The sequence below is a fragment of the Mustela erminea genome, chromosome 2 (genome assembly GCF_009829155.1).
Source record: "Mustela erminea isolate mMusErm1 chromosome 2, mMusErm1.Pri, whole genome shotgun sequence".
Classification (NCBI taxonomy): domain Eukaryota; kingdom Metazoa; phylum Chordata; class Mammalia; order Carnivora; family Mustelidae; genus Mustela; species Mustela erminea.
In genome coordinates this window covers 137,650,429-137,656,428 of record NC_045615.1, presented here as the reverse complement: position 1 = coordinate 137,656,428, position 6,000 = coordinate 137,650,429, and the positions used below count along the sequence as shown (strand labels likewise).

The window sequence follows — 6,000 nt, the reverse complement described above, 5'->3', positions numbered from 1 at the left end:
GAACATAGAATATATTCTTTATATTTACAGCCCTCTGAAATTTACTGAGATTTGGCATCTGGCCCACCATATGGCTTGTCTTGGTGAATGTGCCAAGTAAAATTTAAAATATAAATTCTGCCATTGTTGGGTATAGTGTTATATAAATGTCAGTTAGGACAAATCCGTTACTCAAAATCTAGTTTACTACTGATTTTTAAATTCATCCTATCAATTACTGAGAATAAAGTATTAAAATCACATGCAGTTGTGAGTTTGTCTACAAATTTAGTGATGCCAGTTTTTGTTTCATGAATTTTTGAAGATTTGTCATTAGGTGCACATACAAGTTGGGTTGTTATGGCTTCTTATTCAATTGACACTTCAATCATTATTCAATGTTCTTGTGTATTTCTAATAATAACTTTTTGATTTGAATTTACTTTGATACTAATATAGCTAAACCAGCTGTTTTATTACTAGAGTTTACACGTTCTACCTTCTTCTATCCCCTTACCTGTTTAAAACATTTCTTGTACATGGGGCTCCTGGGTGGGTTGAGCAGCAGACTGGGTTTTGGCTCAGGTCATGATCTTGTGGTGGTGAGATTGAGCCCTGGGGTTGGGCTCTTGACTCAGCATGGAGTCTGCTTCACATTCTCTCTCCGTCTTCCTCCAGTTCATGCTCTCTCTCTAACAAATAAATAAAATCTTTTTAAAAAGCCATTTCTTGTAAATGACATGAAGATGCATTTTATTTTATTTTATTCCACCAAAGACTTGAGAAGACCTCTTTGCAGATTTCTGGAGCTCTTTGTCTGCACAGTTTCCTCCTCTCTGGAACTCTGTTCTGCAATTCTAACCACTTTGGTCTCCAAGATCATATTTCAGGCTCCTCAACTAAGCTAGACCGTTAGGCTCTGCTTTATCTCATTTTGTCATAGTTCAGAAATTGCCTTTGGGCAGGGTTCAACTCATTTTCTCCCCTTCTCTCAAATATCACACTCGCATGCTATTGTGCAGTATTTTGAAGACAGTGGTTTCATATCTTTTGTTCAGTTTGGAATCAAGCTACATTGTCACAGCAAAGCCAAGTCCATAATATAGGTGACTTATAAGAGCCAAGTGCAATGTTGAAACATGTTATTTAAAATTTATGATTTATTTCTAAATCTAAGTATCATTTTATGAGTGGTATTGGCAAACAATACAAAGATTGCCTACAGAGAAATTAACAAAATGATGTAAACTCTATGATGACTCAAGAAGTATGATCTAACTTGAGTGCATTACTTAACCTCGACTCCTAGCTTATCAGGGATGGTAACTGGGACTAATGTCTGCTCCTGTCACCTGCCCTTGCTACCCGTAGCTACCATGCATGAGCGTATCTTCATTCACATTGGCCAGGCTGGTTTCCAGATTGGCAATGCCTATTGGGAACTCTGTTGCCTGGAATACTTCCAACCTAATGGCCAGATGGAAAGTGAGCAGACCACTGGATGAGGAGATGACTCCTTCAACACCTGGTTCAGTGAGATGGGATCTGGCAAGCACACCTTCAATACTTTCTTAGTGTTTGTAGACCTGGAACCCACAGTCATTGGTAAAGTTCACACTGGCACCGACTGCCAGCTTTTCTACCCTGAGCAGCCCATCACAGGCAAGGAAGATGCTGCTAATAACTATGTCTGCGGGTACTACACCACTGGCAAGTAAATCATTGACCTTGTTTTGAACCAAATTCAGAAATTGGCTGACCACTGCATGCAAAGCTTTTTGGTTTTACACAGTTTTGGAGGGGAACTTGTTCAAGGTTCACCTCCCTGCTGATAGAACGTCTCTCTGTCGATTATGGCAAGAAGTCCAAGCTGGAGTTCTCCGTTTAGAACCCCAGATTTGCACAGCTGTAGTTGAGCCCTACAACTCCATCATTACTACCCAGGCCACCCTGCAGCACTCTGATTGTGCCTTCATGGTAGACCACAAGGCCATCTATGACATCTGTCATAGAAACCTGGATATTGAATGCCCAACCTACAATAACCTTAACCACCTTATTAGCGAGGTATTTCTTCTATCACCACTTCCCCAGATTTGATGGAGCCCTGCATGTTGGTCTGACAGCATTCTAGACCAACCTGGAGTCCTATCCCCACATGCACTTCCCTCAGGCCACATATGTTCCTGTCATATCATCTGCAAAGCCTACCGTGAACTGCTTTCTATAGCAGAGATCACCAATGCATTCATGCTTTGAGCCAGCCAGCCAGATGGTGAAATGTGATCCCTCCAGAGTAAATACCTGGGTTGCTGCCTTTTGTACTGTGGTGATGTGGTTCCCAAAGACGTCAGTGCTGCCATTGCCAAGACCAAGTGTACCATCCAGTTTGTGGACTGGTGCCCCACGGGCTTCAGAGTGGGCATTAATTACCAGCCTCCCACCGTGGTACCTGGTGGATACTTAGCCAAAGTACAGCGAGCTGTGCGCATGCTGAGCAACACCAGAGCCATCGCTGAGGCCTGGTCTCACCCGGGCCACAAGTTCGACCTGCTGTATGCCAAGTGTGCCCTTGTTCATGGGTATGTGGGGGAGGGCATGGAGGAAGGAGAGTTTTCTGATGCCCATGAGGACATGGCTGCCCTTGAGAAGGATTACCAGGAGGTTGGTGTAGATTCTGTTGAAGGAGAGGGTGAATAAGAAGGAGCGGAATACTAATTTCCACTCCTTTCAGCCCTACAACAGGTCACACTCAGAATTTCAGCTTCTACATTAGCGGACAGGCATTAAAGCTGTCTAATTAGATTGCTTCACTTTTAACTGTGATCACATCTTACTTTTCCATGTCTACCTATAAGGTTTTTCCATTGTCCATCGTGTCTCAAAGTAAAGGCTTTAAGAAAAAAAGATTATCAAACTTGGCCCTACTATCAATAGAACACAAATAATGTAAAATTATGATTATTATAAGGCATTTAGTAATTTTCCTGAAAAGGTAGAAAGATAAATTGTATGTAATATATAGTCAATTATCATTTGTGTATATCTTTATTTTATTAATTAATGAATATCCCTGGCCCACCAATAGGCCCACCCAGACACATAAAATAATTAAATCCAGGGGTGCGTGGGTGACTCAGTGGTTAAAGCCTCTGCCTTCGGCTCAGGTCATGATTCTAGGGTCCTGGGATTGAGCCCCGCATTGGGCTCTCTGCTCAGTGGGGAGCTTGCTTCCCCCCCCCCCCCTCTCTACCTACCTCCCTGCCTACTTGTGATCTCTGTCTGTCAAATAAATAAATAAAATCTTCAAAAAAAATTAAATCCAGTTATCTTTGACATTGAGCCAAGTTTCAATTGTGTTAAAACAATCTATTTTACAGATTTTTTATATATATATATATATATATATATATATATATATATATTACAAAGGTGTTTTTCAAGGTGAAAACAAAACACATTTTATTTAATACTTCATTAACTTGATTTTAAATATTTAGACATGTGTTATGTAGGCCTCTATGTGTTCTCTTGCCTCACTCAGTCCTGCTCATGTTAGGGATGGGCCTGTGGGAGAAGGGGCACAGCGACCAAATTTTAAAAGTTAGGTATCATATAGAAGATTTGGCTTACCTGAGAAAGCTGAATCCAAAGCTAGTTTTAGGAAGGTAAGTAAGCAACCATATTTCCACTGTAGATTCTGCAGAATCCTAGCATACTGAAGGCACAAAGTTACAAAATTTGAAATGTTTTCATATTTACCTAAAAGACTTAAGCACTGGGTGTGGTGCATAAACAGTCAATCTCGAATCTTGAATCTTTTTTACTGAAAAAAAAAAATTAAATTAAATTAAAAAAAATAAAAGACTTAAAATCCTCTGGTACAACTACACACTTCTGCATGACAGAGTCATTTTTACGCTGAATCCTTTTGAGATTTTCTCTATCTAATTCTGTTGTTTACTTGATATCTAGCGGCAAATTACTAATAGTGTGGGCTTCAGGAACTATTTCTCAGTAAAATAATAATAATCTTAATAGTTACATAATGAGGGCCTGATTTGTGCCAGAGACTGTGGGAAGAGTTTTAATGTAGATTATTCTAATTACTATAGCTTGAAACAAGGAAGTCGTCCCATTATATTGAGGAAAAAAAACAGAGCCTCAGAGGAGTTAAATAATTTGCCCAAGATCAAGGATGCAAGTCTACATTAGTCTGACTCCAAAGTTTATTATTTCCAATATTCTAAGAACATCAGGTGCTAAAATTCCATGACTCAGCTTCTCCTTATATATATGAGGATTAATCAAAATTCTGTAAGTTTCTGAGGCCAGTTAAATTCAGACATAATAATAAACATTTTATTTAATTTGCATAGCAATTTATAAGGGGGTCTTGTAATATCAGTTACTATAGAATGATGGTAGACAGTAGAGACACAGTGATGAACAACACAGACACAGGGCCTGGCTCCTTGGTGTTTACATTTCTTACAGGGAAGACAAACATTAAACAATTAATTACATGACATTTAATTATTATGGTTATAAATGCTGCAAAGACATCGCTGACCACTCTGGCTAAAAAGTCTTGGTGGGTTGGAAGGCAGACTATCAAATATTTAATAATCTAGGGTCAAGAGCCAGAATCCCTGGAATCACGTGATTTTTGAAATGAAAATACAGGAGTCAATGTCATGCAAATGAGCATTTATAGTTAGAGGCAGTTTAAATAGGATTATAAAGATTAAAGGGAGCTGACCAAGCAAGACCCGGAACCAGACTAAAAGTAGCCTACTAAACAGGTAATCCAATGTGGCTCTGTTCTTTCCATCAGTCAAGGTTACTGCAGGTCCCAAGAAAAGAAATCCATGGATAGATGGGCTAGGTCAAGCTCATCACACTTTGGAGGGGAAAACAAAATAAGACACACCCTTTGAATATCCTAGTATATACGTTTAATGTATGCAAACAACATTCCTATTTACCTTCAATTTCAGCAGAGATAATTTTCCCGTGGCAGTCTTCCGGTCTAGTTCTTCTCCTCCCCAAATCTTAGAGCTCCTTGTAAGTGCTTCCTCAGCTCTTAACTATCTTGTATTGTAAAAATCTCTTCTTTGGTTATTGTCTCTAAGGGAAAGGCTGTGTGTTCTCCCAGACCTTCAAACAGTGCCCAGTACAGTGGTGCTTAGGAATTATATGTTGAATGAACAAAGGAACACTTGAACAAATTCTATGCCTTTACGAACGATTAGTATTTCACATTGTTAAGTGCTCTACACACAAAAAACAGATTTTCATTTAAAAAAAAGAATTATTTCACTTGACCATACTTTACTAGAATTATATAATAAATTATTTAGAAACAAGATATAAATAATGGTTCTACAGCTTTACATAAGTTAGCTATTAATAGCTGCATGTACCTGGCTTCCAGGAGTCCCATGACAACATATCGAGGACTGGTAAGACCTCATCCGTGGGCAGCGAAGCTTTAGATGCAGTCTAAGAGCTCAGAGAAAAGGGAAGGAGAGAGAGAGAACATTGACTGTGTATACCAAAAGTGTGTGACACTCTATAACCTTGCTCCATTTATCTTCACAAAAACCTAATGAGGTAGGCATTACATTTTCATTCCACAGAGGAAATGGAAATTCAGGAAGATTAAGTCATTTTGTCTCTAGACTACACAGCTGAAGAGCATTACCCGGAGAATTGGGATAATAAAAAGTTCATCCTTTTTTAAAAAAATATTTTATTTATTTATTTGACAGACAGAGACCACAAGTAGGCAGAGGGGCAGACAGAGAGAGAGAGAGAGAGGAGGAAGCAGGCTCCCTGCTGAGCAGAGAGCCCGATGCGGGGGTCGATCCCAGGACCCTGAGATCATGACCCGAGCTGAAGGCAGAGGTTTTAGCCCACTGAGCTACCCAGGTGTCCCTAAAATTAATTAATTGTGGATTTGGAGGGGGAAAGGTAGAAGAAAGAAGTGTGAGAGATGGTAAAGAAAGGTGCATTTGA

General features: G+C 39.5%; 1 pseudogene; it reads left to right on the top strand.

The window, feature by feature from the left end:
• The first annotated feature begins 1,355 nt into the window (after positions 1-1,355).
• On the top strand, positions 1,356-2,693 carry LOC116585054 (annotated as a pseudogene).
• The last annotated feature ends 3,307 nt before the right edge of the window (positions 2,694-6,000 follow it).